We start from the raw sequence: 16,401 nt of genomic DNA, 5'->3' as shown, positions 1-16,401 counted from the left end.
ATGGGTTCTTTTGAAATTGATTTTGAGCATATCGTTGACTTGCAACAAAAATTCGTCAATTTAATATACAATTTAATAAGTTTGGTGATGGTTGATGGAATTGATGATGATGAATTTGGCAGTGAAATCGGTGGTGTAGATTTGGAGGTGATTCGATTTGTGATGGTGGTGTTATTGGTGGTAATGGAGGTTTGGTGGTAGGTGCGGAAGAAACAAAAAAATGTGTGAATAAAAAAAGGAAAAAAAAAGTTAAAAACACATGATGCTGATGTGGTGCTAATGTGGCATGCGCGTTTAATGCACCTTATACTGTTAAACTGGTATTATATTTTAGAAGTTGATATTAAATTCACTTTGAATAAGGATAGGGAGGTACAAGGACACCCGTAAAGGTTGAGTGTGAAACTGATTTTTCTGGATAAGTACATGGTGCATCTTATGTATTTTTCCTTAAATTAATAAGGGATAATTTAGGAAATATACTTTTATGGTAAGGATATTTTTGTCTAGAAAAAAATAATTTTTTGCTTCTGTTTTTGCTACTTGGAAGAAGTTAGAATTTGTAACTTCTTTCCAAAAGGAGAAAAACTGCTTTTGGTGCTGCTCAAAAGCACTTTTTTTTTTTGGCCAAATACCTCTTATTTCGAAATAAATACTTTTTGGATAAAAAAAAAATATTTTTGACCTCCCAAAGGTACTGTTATGGGCGGCTTTCCAGCCATGCCACATGATCCCTTGGACGTGCCCCGTGGCGTCCTGGCCAGCCTCCCAACGCCCGTCGCCACGGTCGGCCCCGTGGTCTCGGCAGATCCAAGTGACAAGCGCGCAGGTGCCTCTGTCGCCCCACCGATAGCCATCGCCAGCGCCCAGCCACAGGCAAAAGCCAACAGCGCCGCGCGCGCAGACAATGCCGCACGCGCAGACCCTGATACTAAAGACAAAGTTGCTGCCAACGGACTTGCTGCTGCTTTGTAGAAGACTAAGTCCTTTTCAATGTAAATATAGAGTAGTTTTGCTGCATTTTCTTTAAGTGTGATTTTACAGCTTTCATAGGTCTAGTCATGTAACTTTGGTTTATTTGTTTTAAGCATTATTAAGGGGGACCAAGCAATCAAAACTTTCAAGCAAGCAATCAATTCTCTGTACTGGTGTCTCTCCCCCCGACACCGTCTTGTTTTTTCTGTAATAGCTTTTATTCAATGCAATCAAGCTTTCTTTCATTCTCAATTCTCTTTTCTGCTCTCTTTCAATTGCTCATGACATTGATTTTCCCGTACGGCACTGACAATCTAGTCTAGCGTACGGAGGGGACCTCAGTTGGCGGACAACAGCCGTACTGACATCGGTTGCTTAGCCTTACGTCGCCCTTCCAAGGAACTTCAGGAAGGCGCGCGCGTAACAGTTGGTATCAAAGCCTAGGCTCGCCATCAGACGAGGGATTACATTGCAATTACCACCATTTCTGACCATGGTGAATTATGGGGATCGCATCGCGACCCTTGAGGGAACGGTTGACGCATTACGGACCATCGTGGAAATAGTGCCCGATCTAAAGACCAGCCTAGTGCAAAGGTTGGACGACCTGGACCGCAAACTCATCCAGGCCGAAGTTGAGATAGAAAACATCAGCCGCGACTCTGAAGGAGACCGGCAAACAACAGCCACAGAGGCAGCTGAAATTTTTGGTAAATTTGAGGTCCTCCAGCAGGAGCGTGCCGAGGATTTAGCCAACAGGGAACAAGAGGCAGACAGGGTGACTGCCATGCAACAAACCATAGACAACTTGACAGGCCAGCTCAATGTTGTCAATGCTGCTTTACAAGGCCTACTTCGAGGAGGCGGAAACCAATTTGGGGGTGGTGTGAACCTCGCCCCCATGGCACAAAAGCTGAAAATTCCTGAGCCAAAGCCATACAGTGGAGCTCGGAATGCCAAAGAAGTGGAAAATTTCATTTTTGACATCGAGCAGTACTTCGATGCCGTGGGAAACCTAGAAGAAGCTAAGAAGGTAGCAACTGCTGCCATGTATCTTCAGGGTGATGCCAAACTCTGGTGGCGGGTGAAGTACGAAGCCATCAAGGCCGGTGAAGATGCGCTCGAGACATGGGCAGAACTGAAGGCAGCCATACGCCTACAGTTCTTCCCCGAAAATATTGAGTACAATGCCAGGAGAAAGTTGCGGGAGCTCCGCCAGACCAAATCAGTGCGAGATTACGTGCGGGAATTCTCCGTGCTCATGCTGAACATCCGTGACATGGGGGACAAAGACAAACTCTTCACCTTCCTGGAAGGGTTGAAACCTTATGCCCGGATGGAGTTGCAGAGACAAAGGGTAGACACGTTGCCTAAGGCAATCCAAGCAGCGGAGTGCCTTGGGGATTACCAAGTGGAAGCCCGGAAGGATAGGCCTCAACAGCCTGTCCGAGGAGGATACAAAGGGGCCAACCAAACACTAGTGGCCCTAGCAGAAGCGGAGGAGACCGGAGTGCACCCAAATCCAAGGCTCTCTCTTCCAGCAGTACTAGTGCTGCATCTAACAACAATGATCGGGGGAGGAAGCCCCCCTCAGGATGTCGCCATTGCGGTGGACCATATTGGAATAATGAATGTCCACATGCACAGATGAACGCCCATCAAGCTTTTGAGGATGGGACGGATGACGACGCCGATGATGTGGATCAGACCGAGCCAGTAGGTGCATTCAATGCAATTGTTGGCTCCATTTCTGAGTCCTTAGCGGGAACCAGTGCCGGTATCCGCAAGAAGAAGGACCCCTGTCAAATTGCCAGGAAAGGAAATAAGAAGGCGAATTTGAGGACTCCTCCTCATCAAGAGAGGACCCTAATGTTCGTTGACATGAAGGTAAATGGCAAGCCCATTCGGGCAATGATAGACACGGGTGCTACCCACAACTACTTAGCCTCAACTCAGGTGGAGCGTCTTGGACTAGTTGTAGGAAAGGGCAAAGGTCGTGTGAAGGCTATCAACTCACCACCTCAACCAGTGGGTGGAATAGCCAAAGAAGTACCAGTGAAGCTTGGCCCTTATGAAGGAAAGTTCAACCTGCGCGTAGTGATCATAGATGACTTTGAGCTAATCGTGGGGTTGGAATTCCTGAGACAGACCAATACCATGCCCGCAACATATGCAGACATGCTGCTGATGATGGGGACAAATGGGGCCAAGCCCTGCATTATTCCGTGCATTCCCATGAAGATGGCAGCCGAGAACATCTCGGCCTTGCAGTTGAAGAAGGGGGTAAAAAGACATGAACCCACGTTCCTGGCTACCCTCTGCATGGAAGATATAGAACGCTCCTCGGGTCCCATTCCTGCACCCGTGAAGGAGTTACTTCTGGAATTTGAAGACATCATGCCACAAGACATGCCAAAGCGTCTTCCGCCTAGGCGAACTGTGGACCATGAGATTGAGTTGGTGCCGGGTGCGAAGCCACCTGCCCGGGCGCCATACAGAATGTCACAACCCGAACTCGCCGAGCTTCGGAGACAATTGACGGAAATGCTAGACACAGGGATCATTGTGCCCTCCAAGTCCCCATACGGGTCCCCTGTGCTGTTCCAAAAGAAACATGATGGTAGTTTACGACTCTGCGTGGATTACCGGGCTCTAAACAAAATCACCGTGAAAAACAAGTACCCTATTCCGCTAATGGCAGACTTGTTTGATAGACTGGGTGGTGCGACGGTATTCACCAAAATAGACCTGAGGACAGGTTATTGGCAATTTCGGATTGCAGATGGTGATGAGCACAAAACGACCTGTGTGACAAGATATGGGTCGTACGACTTCCTGGTTATGCCCTTTGGCTTGACTAACGCGCCAGCCATATTTTGAACCTTGATGAACCAAGTCTTCCGAGAATACATTGATGAATTCGTCGTGGTGTATTTGGATGACATTGTGGTATATAGCCAGACGCTAGAAGAACACCTGGAGCATTTGCGGAAGGTCCTAGCCTGATTGCGGGAGCACGAATTATATGCGAAGCTATCCAAGTGCTTCTTTGCTCAGAAACAAATTGACTTCCTCGGACATGTCATCGAGGAAGGGAGGATCAAGATGGACCAGCAGAAGATTCAGGCCATTACAGAATGGCCGCCTCCTAAGGATATACATGCCTTGAGGTCGTTCCTTGGCCTATGCAACTTCTATCGGCGGTTTGTGAAAAGTTACTCCCTCATTGCAGTGCCGCTGACAGAACTTCTCAAGAAGGCCACCCCGTGGGATTGGGGCCCCAAGCGGGCAGAGGCCTTTGACGCATTGAAGATGGCTATGTCTAGTAGCCCAGTCTTGGCCCTCCCTGACTTGGCCAAGCCATTCGAAGTGCAAACGGATGCCTCCGACTATGCACTTGGTGGAGTATTGCTACAAGAAGGGCATCCTGTAGCGTACGAGAGCCGGAAACTGAAGGATGCAGAGCGGCGCTATGCCGCCCATGAGAAAGAATTATTGGCTGTCGTTCATTGCTTACACCTTTGGAGGCATTATCTACTGGGAGCCCCGTTCGTGGTCAAGACAGACAATACAGCCGTTAGCCATTTCATGACCCAGCCAAAGCTGAATGGACGACAGGCTAGGTGGCAGGAACTCCTAGCGGAATTTCACTTCAACCTGGAGTACCGAAGTGGAAAGACCAATCATGTTGCTGATGCACTCAGTCGGAGAGTTGATCTAGCATCGATGTGTGTACTCGCCGCCCTAAAGGGGAGCGAAGTAACCACCACCATAAAAGACCAGATACAGGATCTACTCATCAAGGATCCTGCAGCACAATATTTGGTTGATTTAGTAGGACAGGGCAAGACTCGCCAGTTCTACACCGAAGATGGGTTCCTGAAGGTGAAAGGGAACCGACTTTATGTTCCTAAAGGAGGAGATCTGTGACGGACTCTTCTTGCAAAATGCCACGATACTTTGTGGGCCGGTCATCCCGGCGAGGAACGCACCATGGCATTACTTCGCCGTGCATATTATTGGCCTCAAATGGTCGATGACGTCGCTCAGTATGTGAAGACTTGTCTAGTATGCCAGAAAGATAAGTCAGACCGCTTGACGCAGGCAGGGCTCTTGGAACCACTAGCTGTACCAAAAAGACCTTGGGAAAGCGTTTCCCTGGACTTCATCACCGGATTGCCCAAGGTCGGAGATCTCACAACTATCTTGGTTGTGGTGGATCGGTTTTCCAAGTATGCTACCTTTATAGCAGCCCCACAATATATATCGGCAGAAGATACAGCTCGTCTATTCTTCTCTCATGTCGTCAAATATTGGGGCTTACCTAAAGACATTGTTAGTGATCGCGACTCACGCTTCACTAGCAATTTTTGGACCCAACTCTTTAAGTGCCTCGGGTCAAAATTGAGTCATAGCTCAAGTTTTCATCCGCAATCCGATGGCCAGACGGAGCGATTCAATGGTATGCTAGAGGAATATATCTGGCACTTTGTGACCGGATCTCAGAAGAATTGGGTGAAGCTTCTGGATGCTGCTCAACTGTGTTTCAATTCACAAAAGAGCTCAAGTACCAACAAAAGCGCTTTTGAAATTGTTACTGGACAGCAACCGCTACTCCCACACACAGTGAACGCACCAAACATGTCAAAATCTCCTCGGGCTGCTAGCTTCTCAAAAGAATGGAAGCAAAATTTGGAGATAGTGCGGAGCTATCTTGTCAAAGCCCAAAAGCGGATGAAGAGGCATGCTGATCAGAATCGCCGCTTTGTGGAATACCAGGTGGGAGACAAAGTGATGGTCAAAATCCCAAAGCGGTACTTGTTTGCAGGGGTCCATGACCCTCGCCTATTGCAAAAATATATTGGACCCTTGTCCATTGAAAGGCGCATTGGGAAAGTTGCATACCGGGTGGATACCCCAGCTTGGTGGAAAATCCATCCTGTTTTCCATGTCAGTCTCCTGAAACCTTTTCAGGAAGATATGGAGGATCCTTCACGAAGCCAACTCACAATACCAAGTATTTGAGGCCCCAATTCAACCGGGAAAAGGCATGCTGAAGCTATTCTTGATGATCGAGTGATTCACGCCTCAAGAAAAGATCACCATGAGTTCTTGGTGAAATGGCAGGGATGTTATGCAGAGGAGAATACTTGGGAGAGGGGAACAAACCTCAAAGCCTACAAGAGCCTGATTGATGATTACCTGGCAAGGAAGGCGCCGAGGACGTCGCCAACTCAGGTGGGGGAGAATGTCATGGGCGGCTTTCCAGCCATGCCCCATGACCCCTTGGACGTGCCCCGTGGCGTCCTGGCCAGCCTCCCAACGCCCGTCGCCATGGTCGGCCCCGTGGTCTCGGCAGATCCAAGTGACAAGCGCGCAGGTGCCTCTGTCGCCCCACCGATAGCCATCGCCAGCGCCCAGCCACAGGCAAAAGCCAACAGCGCCGCGCGCGCAGACAATGCCGCGCGCGCAGACCCTGATGCTAAAGACAAAGTTGCTGCCAACGGACTTGCTGCTGCTTTGTAGAAGACTAAGTCCTTTTCAATGTAAATATAGAGTAGTTTTGCTGCATTTTCTTTAAGTGTGATTTTACAGCTTTCATAGGTCTAGTCATGTAACTTTGGTTTATTTTTTTTAAGCATTATTAAGGGGGACCAAGCAATCAAAACTTTCAAGCAAGCAAACAATTCTCTGTACTGGTGTCTCTCCCCCCCGACACCGTCTTGTTTTTTCTGTAATAGCTTTCATTCAATGCAATCAAGCTTTCTTTCATTCTCAATTCTCTTTTCTGCTCTCTTTCAATTGCTCATGACATTGGTTTTCCCGTACGGCACTGACAATCTAGTCTAGCGTACGGAGGGGACCTCAGTTGGCGGACAACAGCCGTACTGACATCGGTTGCTTAGCCTTACGTCGCCCTTCCAAGGAACTTCAGGAAGGCGCCGCGTAACAGTACTTATGAAGCCTAAAGTCTAAAAGTCTAGAAATTTTATAACTTTATTTTATTCGACGATTTGTGCTAACACATTTAGGTCGGAAATTTCCCAAATTATGAAAAATATATCTCATTTATTATTTTAATAACGCTATCACCTTTAATTTCTTTTGAAATGCCAAGACAAAGGTAGAAGTTTTAAATTAACTGGTTTTTGAAAACATAATAGTCCTTCTTTCTTTCTTTCTTTTGATTTACTAAGGATCACTTATGCACACCCAACACTAGACGGGAAATACCCCGTTTCAATTTATGTGAACCTATTTTCTTTTTAGTCTGTGCAAAAAAGAATGACCGCTTTCCTTATTTGGAAACAATTTACCTTTTTGTAATGATTTATAGCCACATAAAATATATGTGTCTCATTCTACACCACAAGTTCAAAAGTCTTCTCTCTTTTCTTAAACTCCGTGCCCAGTCAAATGGGTTCACATAAATTGAAACGGAGGTAGTATAAATTGAAGCGGAGGGAGTATGTGATTTTGTAATTTTTTTTTTGTCTATTTAACCAATAATCCTAGGTTATCAGGTGATACAAGCATTCAAATTCAAAAAGTTCGTTTTTTTGTCAGCAAATTTCACTATTCAAGTTTTTATTTGATCAGACGTGGTTTGAACATCCCAATATTTGTCTTTTTGATATCTCCTGAACGTATTTTCATATCTTACAAATTACAAATTAAGAATCTAAAATTCTATTTCTCTAGTATCTGTTGTTGTATTCGAAAATAAAATTAAAACAGAAACAAAAATAGAAGTAGGAGAATTAAAATGTTTCGAGCCCAACATAATATTGTATTTGCTTAAGAAATTTAATTCCTTTATTATTTTTCAAAGTTATTGGATTAATTTTTCTCAACATAGAACGGAACAACTATTCTATAATATCGGCAATAAAATTTACAGAACTTCGTCGAACTTAATAAACGGCAATAAATCACACTGACACTTACGTTTTTGCTTTGGAAAATATTCGATTTCTGTTAAACTGCAGAATTTTACAATTCTGCGCGGATTATAATATTAGATAAAATAAAATAAGTAATAACAATTTTGTCCAAAAAATTTATTAATCAATCAATCTTTGACCGAAGTCAAAGTCAAGCGAGCGATGACGACGCAAGGCTTGCTCTCTTCTCAACTCTTTAAGAGCTAGAAGAATGCTTCTATACATAAGCACATGAAGACGGTTTACTTGGTAATATCCAGAGAGAGAGAGAGAGAGAGAGCAGAGAAAAGGAGAAAGAAAGAGAGAAGCAGTTTTACTTGGCAAGGCTGGCTGAGCAAGCTGAGAGATATGATGAAATGGTAGAAGCAATGAAGACAGTTGCTAAGATAGATGTTGAACTGATTGTTGAGGAGAGGAATTTGGTGTCAGTTGGGTACAAGAATGTTATTGGAGCAAGAAAGGCTTCATGGCGGATATTGTCTTCAATTGAACAAAAGGAGGAGAGTAAGGGTCATGACCAGAATGTCAAGAGAATAAAGACTTACCAACAGAGGGTTGAAGATTAGCTTACAAAATATGCATTTACATTTTGTCGTTGATCGATGAGCACCTTGTTCCTTTGTCCACTACTGGAGAATCTGTTGTCTTCTTCTATAGGATGAAGGGAGACTACTATCGCTATTTAGCAGAGTTCAAATCAGGGGATGATCGTAAAGAGGCAGCTGATCAGTCACTTAAAGCTTATGAGGTTTCTTTTGTTCCATGCTATCAGATTTGACTCAATCTTCTTCTATGTCTATCTGCATTGAACTTCTCAGTCTTCTACTATGAGATTCTGAATTCACCCGAGAGGGTATGCCACTTGGCCAAGCAAGCATTTGATGAAGCTAATTACCGAACTTGATAGCCTAAGTGAAGAATCTTACAAGGACATCACCCTTATCATGCAGCTTCTTGTTAGATATATATTTTAATGATAGAAAATAACTTAATTCTAATTGCAGGAAATCAATCCCAAAGAAAGAAAGTCAATAGAATTGAAAAGATTCTAGTAAAGATCTTAAAGCAAGAATCAAAGACTCAAACGTGCAAGTCAAGATCCAGAAATAAGAATCAAAGAGTAAATATGTAGTGATTACAGGCTTCATGAAAAATAAATATTTGATTCAGCTATTTACGGAAGGCATCAATCAATCAGTGTAGAATATCTACAGAGAATATTCAATCACAAACGGCTTGCAAAGAAAAGGAAATTACGAAAGCAACGGTTCAGTAAAGGAAGTTCCATTTTGTTCTTGGAAGAAAATCATCTTGATTGATTCTGAGGATCAACTCCCTTGGGCTGCCTTCCTTCTATGAAACTGTCACGCCATGAAAAATGGAGCCCAATTCTTATATGTACAATAAAATATGCAAATGAAGGATATACTTTGATCGAACCACTATCAATCTTTTTGTTCTACTCCAAATAAGTATTGTAGTCTACTCTAGATTTACTTTGTAACTAGGGAGAGAAGAAAGAGAGAAAAATCACTGGTGAGGCATTCTATCAAGAAGCGAGGAAAGAAAAAATCTAGTGAAGAAGTTGTTGGTGTATAACAACACCAACCAACCTGTACCAAGAAACATCATACTTGAAAGAGAACCCTTGAAACCCAAAGGGGACTGGACATATGATACATTCTGAATCTGAACCAGTATAAAATATCATGTGTCATTTACTTTCTGCAATTTATTTTTTTGTATTTAGTTTAGATCTCACATCATAAGTGTAGTCGACTAGAAAGAAATTTAGTCGACTACCTCATACAAGAAAAGAAAAAATTATAATTCACCCCCTCTTGTACTTTCAATTGATATCAGAGCAGGCCTCCCATATTTATCTTTTGCTTAACAGCTAGTGAGAAAAGATCATGTTAGACCAAGTAACTATTGGAACACTCTTTCAAGAAGGGACATCGCAAGTAATGCCACCATATTTAGATGGACAATACTTCTCTTATTGGAAGGATAACCAATCGTTGATCCTGAAGATATCGATGAGTACACTGACGAGAAAATGGTTGTTGTCCAAGTTAATGCTAAAGCACGAAACTTGCTTTATAATGCTATAAGTGGAGAGGAATATGAGAAAATTTTAAGCTGTGACATGGCCAAGGAAATGTGGGACAAATTAGAAGTTACCTATGAAGGAACTAGCAAAGTGAAAGAAACCCGGATAAATCTGTTGGTTCACGACTATGAACTCTTTCAGATGAAAGAAGGTGAATCCATTGAGGAAATATTTGCACGGTTCAGCAAAATCATTGGCGATCTGAAAGCCTTTGGTAAATCCTACTCAAGTGCTGATCATGTTCGAAAAATCTTAAGGAGTTTGCCTACAACATGGCAGACAAAAGTAGTTGTGCTTAAATCTCAGGACTTAGACAAATTGTCATACGATGAGCAACGAGGAGATCTTATAGCATTTGAGAAAACACATCTCGAGAAAATGCGTCAGGAAGAGAAAAAGAAACAGTTGCCTTCAAAGCTACAACTGAAGGAATTGAGAATGATATTGATGATGATGCAGAAGCTCTTGAAGAAGAAATTGCTATGGTTTCAAGAAATATGAATGGATTGATGAGGAGATATATAAACACAAAAAAGGGTAGGATGGCATCCAGGAGAACCAAACAGTACAATGAACAGGACAAAAATGATGAAAAATACTTTGAATGTGGAAGGTATGGTCATGTTCAAACGGAATGCCCTGATCTTAAAAGAAAAGTCTCCAGACAAGCTGGAGCGATGAAGATGGTTCAGAACATGAAGAAATAGCAAATCTATGTTTCATGACTATTTTGAAAAATAATATGAAAAATACTCTGGATTCTAGACTGATGAAGATGTATCAGACGACAACTGTAAAGAAGATACTGAAAATTACTTCATGGCACGAGGTGAAACAAGTGAGGAACACCACAGGAAAAGTCAAAAAGGAAAATGGTATCTGGACAGTACGTGTTCCAGTCATATGACGGACGACAAAAATCTCTTCAAAGAAGTTACCAAAATCAATGGAGGAAACGTTATGTTTGGTGATGACTCAAAAGGCAAAATTGTCGGTATCAAAACTGTTCCGTTTAACAACAACTGTGATATCACAGACTAAATTAGATTCTGCTAAGCATCAGCCAACTATGTGATTTTGGATATTAAGTGAAAACTGGTTGTGCTATTGAAGATGAATCAGGTAAAATCATTCTTTCAGGAAAGAGGTATGGAAATGTCTACATTTTAGACTGCATTGATAATATGAAAAGTCATATATGTCTTGCATCCATCACTGATGATCCCTGGCTTTGGCACAAAATACATGATCATGCTAGCATGCATTTGATTAAAATATTCTCTAAATATGATTTGGTCATTGGACTGCCTAAGCTAAAATATTCTAGAAACCATGTATGTGATGCATGTCAGCTTGGTAATCAAACTAGAAACTCGTTCAAACCCAAGGATATAGTCTCCAAATATGATTTTAAATTATTTTAAATGGATGTTAAAAGTGCATTTTTAAATGGCTTTATTGATGAGGAGGTCTATGTTAAACAACCTCCTAGATTTGAAAACTCACAGTTTCCTTATCATGTGTTTAAGTTACCTAAGGCTCTCTATGGGCTAAAACAAGCACATCGTGCTTGGTATGAAAAATTAAGCTCATTTTTGATCAGTCACGGATTCTCAAGAGGTAATATTGATACTACCCTCTTTATCAAAAGTTCATCTTCGAGAAATCTCATTATTCAAACTTATGTTGATGATATTATATTTGGAAGTGCTAACAAGGATTCTCATATCTTATGCAAAGTGAGTTCGAAATGAGCATGATGGGATAATTGAATTTCTTCCTTGGGCTTCAAATTCATCAATCAGATAAAGGAATCTTTATATGTCAAACAAAGTACACGAATGAGCTGATACAAAAATTCGGAATAAGCAATGCAAAGGCACTTGAAACTCCCATGAGTCAATCTACATCTCTTGACAAAGATGAGGAAGGAAAACCATTGGATGAATCAAAATATCATGGAAGGATTGAATCTCTACTTTATTTAATTGCGAGTCACCCTGACATAATATTTAGTATGTGCAAATGTACCAGGTTCCAAGTAGCTCCCAAGAAGTCACATTCAACAATTGTGAAATGAATTATTAGATATCTTATTGGAACTACATCTCATGGCTTATGGTATCCACTTCTTAATAATTGTAAGTTTGAAGGTTTTTCAGACACATATCTTGCAGGAGATAAAGATGACAGGGAAAGCACAAGTGGAACTTGTCAACTACTTAAAAAATCGCTTATTTCTTGGAACAGTAAAAAAACAGGGATCTGTTGCATTATCTATAACTGAGGATGAATACATTGCCATATGAAAATGTTGTGCTCAACTACTTTGGATGACTTATCAACCAAGTGACTATGATCCTTTTTTTTAAGCCTGTTTAAATTTTTTTATGATAATTATAGTGCCATCTGTCTATCAAAAACTCCAGTGCATCATTCTAGGGTAAATCATATAGATATCAAGCATCATTTTATTAGAGATCATGTTATTAAGGGTGATATTGAATTGTCGTATGTTAGTACTGAAAATCAATTAGCTGTTATTTTCACTAAGCCACTTCTAGAGGACAGATTTCAAAACCTTAGGGATTTACTTGGCATTATTACTTTTTCAAAATAAGGCATTGGAATTTTGGTACTTCTTAAAGATTGCGTGCTTGAATAATTTTGGTAAAAAACAATTGTACCATGTATCTCATTATTACTGCTTGTTGCGTTAATTAAGCACCTCCTTTTTAGCACTTCTTTCCACCTTTTTTGGTTTATCTAGATGGAAACTGAATCAATCAGTCATGCTTGTTGCCTTTCTCTGCCCCATTATCCACGTCGGTTCAGTCCTGCCTCTTCACTCGTCTCTCCATCTCTATAAGCCTGCCTTTTCTTTGAGTCCTCTTTGTGAAATCTCCACTCAAACTCTCTAATGGTTAAATCTTAAAAAAAACCCTCTTCTTCAACTCGTAAAAGCACCTGGTCCAAAGGGAAAACCCCATCTCAACCATCAGAACTAGTCACTATTGGCTCTGACCACTCTGAGGGTTTCTCATCTTCTAAAAAAAACATATCTGATGATGCTCGTACAGAAAAAGCCCTAGGAAAGCTCCCCATGGAAGGAGTATAAGCTTTCACCCCAAAGAAAGTGAAGATAGACCTGGACAGTGCGCTAGAGTCAAAATTGAACTATTGGGATTCACCCAACAGAGACAAGTTCGTCACTTTCAAGGGGAAATTAATTGCTCATGGAAGAATCATTAACTTGGAATAAATGGAAGCCCTAAACAGTAAAATATTTCTTCACTTTTCAAGTATGGAAAAATTTCTTTGCCCTAACCCCTCCAAAAATCTATGAAGATCTTGTTCGTATGTTCTATGCAAATCTTCGTTCCCAGAAATCTGATAAAATTGAATCACTCGTGCTAGGTCAGCGCATCTATCTAGACTGTTCTACTTTTGATTCTTTGTTTAAGTGTAAAATTCTAGTTACTCTGCTCTATTTAAAAACTCATGGCTTGATGATTTTGAAGTGTCGTTTGAACAAGCCAAACAATGCCTTGTTGATTCCATGTCTGATTCTCTACCAAATCAATTAGGACTTAGTGACATTAATTTTGAAATACGTATTCTTGCCTATATTTTTGCCACCACCATTCTTCATAGAACAGGTTCCTATACCACATTATCTCAAGGGGACACCTTTCTGGTCTACTGTCTTCTCACCAAGCACAAGGTGAAACTGTCCTCTTGGATAATTAATTTCATGATTAAATATGCTAAAGATCCTTCGAGTCTATCTTACGTGATGGTCATCACTCACCTCCTCAAGACTTTCAATATCCCCCTCTCAAACTTTTAATATCCCCTTCTCAAACTATCCATATGTATCTATTTCCAAGTGTTATAACAATAGGGTATTTGTAACATGGGATATGTTGTTATGGATGATATTTGGATAAAGAAGCAGAAAATTGAGGCTAAAGTGATTCCTTCCAGTTCCAAGGTAAAGGTTGATACTTCTCAGGCTGTTGTCAACAATCCGGAGTTGCTTGCAAAGATAGCTGCACTTCATGACAAGCTGACTACCATCAAAGAGCTACTCCTGGCCACTCAGACCTCAGTTGGAGATATTTACGAAATTGCAAAGGAAACAGGATATGACGTGTCCAAGCTGAGAGTCATGGTTCTTAAACTGCAGAAAAGGCAGTGAAAGCATTTAAGGAAGTTCATGATCGTGTTGATGGAATCTCGTCACAATGAACGCAAGCTTTTATCGCCTCAAAGAAGCTATCTGCATCACCCTTAACTATTTTCTTCGTCGATGATCTGTGTTGGCTGCTTAGATAATTTCTTTTAGTTTCTCTCGAGAATTTATTTTGCTTGTATGTTTTTGTATACTTTGTCGATGACTGTAATTAAACTTACTAGTTATTAATCTTATCTTCTAGTAATTAAATTTGCTTAACCCTCTTTTTGATTGATGCCAAAGAGGGAGAATATGGTACCACTAACTTGCAGGTAAGGTTCAATCAACTAACTGGAAAAAGAGTCAACTACTGGGCAACTGAATGAGGGGAGTCGACTCAAAGTACCTGACAACAAGTTGAGGGGTAGCCGACTAAAGACACAAAAATCTCTGACAGCAAGTGGAGTCTATAAACAGGGAAGTGAAACGAATTAAGTTTTTCTATCATCATCAAAAGGGGGAGATTGTTAGGTATATATTTTAATAATAGAAAATAACTTAATTCTAATAGTAGGAAATCAATCCCAAAGAAGGAAGTCACAAGAATTGGAAATATTCTAGTAAAGATATGAAAGCAAGAATCAGGGACTCAAACGTGCAAGTCAAGATCCAGAAGCAAGAATCAAGGAGTAAATATGTTGTGACTACGAGCTTCATGGAAAATAAATATTTGATTCAGCTATTTACGGAAGGCATCAATCAATTAGTATAGAAGATCTACAGAGAATATTCAATCATGCATCACATAGAATATTCAATCACAACGGCTTGAGAAGAAAAGGAAATCACGGAACCAACGGTTCAGTAAAGAAAGTTCTATTTTATTCTTGGAAAAAAATCATCTTGATGGATTCTGAGGATCAACTCTCTTGGGTTGCCCTCCTTCTATGGAACTGTCATGCCGTGAATAATGGAGCTCAATTCTTATATATACAACAGAAGATGCAAAGGAAGGATATACTTTTATCGAACCACTATCAATCTTTTTATTCTACTCTAAACAAGTATTGTAATCTACTCTAGATTTACTGAGTAACTAGGGAGAGAAGAAAGAGAGAAAAATCATTGGTGAGGCATTGTATCAAGAAGAGAGGAAAGAACAAATCTAGTGACGAAGTTGTTGGTATATAACAACACCAAACAACTTGTACCAAGAAACTTCATACTTGAAAGAGAATACCCTTGCAATCCAAGGGGACTAGACGTAGGATTCATTCTGAATCCGAACCAGTATAAAATATTTTGTATCATTTATTTTCTACAATTTACTTTCTGTATTTGGTTTACATCTCACATCAAAAGTCTAGTCGACTAGAAAGCAATTTAGTCGACTATCTCGTACAAAAAAAGAACAAAATTACAATTCACCCCATCTTGCACTTTCACTTCTAAGGGATAATCTCACTTTGTGGACCTCAGATCTTGAAGAGGGAGGTGAACATTCTAAGGGTGATGAGCGTCAAGGGGAGAACTAGCTGAAGTTTTAAAGGAGAGAAATCTTTGTGATGGTGGCTCCTTTGGAGACATGTTTGTTTTTCATATAATGTTTCAGGGATTCATGCCTATTGGCTTGTATTTCATCCTGCCTACATAAATTCACAAGAGTACTTCTAATTTCAGAAAGCTTTGTCATGGTGGCCGTGGCTCCTTTGGAGACATGTTTGTTTTTCATGTAATGTTTCAGGGATTCATGCCTATTGGCTTGTATTTCATCCTGTCTACGTAGATTTCAGACTGCCTTTCTTTTGCAAAAAATAAAAAAAATAAAACAAAATTTATATATATATATATATATACGCACAAGAATTTTTATCTTCTTATCCAATGAGAGATAACCAGAACTCACGGTGTGGGATATTACTGGGTATGTTGTTGTTGTTGTTGTATCTAATGAGGGGTAAAGTTCATTGTAAAAGGAATTAATTCAAAATTTTATTTCCGTCCATTTCTTTTCCCTCTATTTTCCATTCACACATTTACTCATAAAAATAAATAAAAAAACAACAGTATCATCCCAACTTTTGACTCAGGCCACACACTAATAAGACGAGAAGAAAAATTAGTCTTATGGACGTCATTAGATAAGCTATACCCTGCTGACAAACAATTAGACAAGCAGAAAAAAATGACTA

General features: G+C 40.7%; 1 pseudogene; it reads left to right on the top strand.

The window, feature by feature from the left end:
• On the top strand, nt 1–8,908 carry LOC142171807 (14-3-3 protein 7 pseudogene; annotated as a pseudogene).
• Nucleotides 8,909–16,401: the final 7,493 nt, after the last annotated feature.

Source organism: Nicotiana tabacum, chromosome 17, assembly GCF_000715075.1.
Source record: "Nicotiana tabacum cultivar K326 chromosome 17, ASM71507v2, whole genome shotgun sequence".
Taxonomy (NCBI): Eukaryota; Viridiplantae; Streptophyta; class Magnoliopsida; order Solanales; family Solanaceae; genus Nicotiana; species Nicotiana tabacum.
This window is presented reverse-complemented; position numbering and strand designations above follow the sequence as displayed.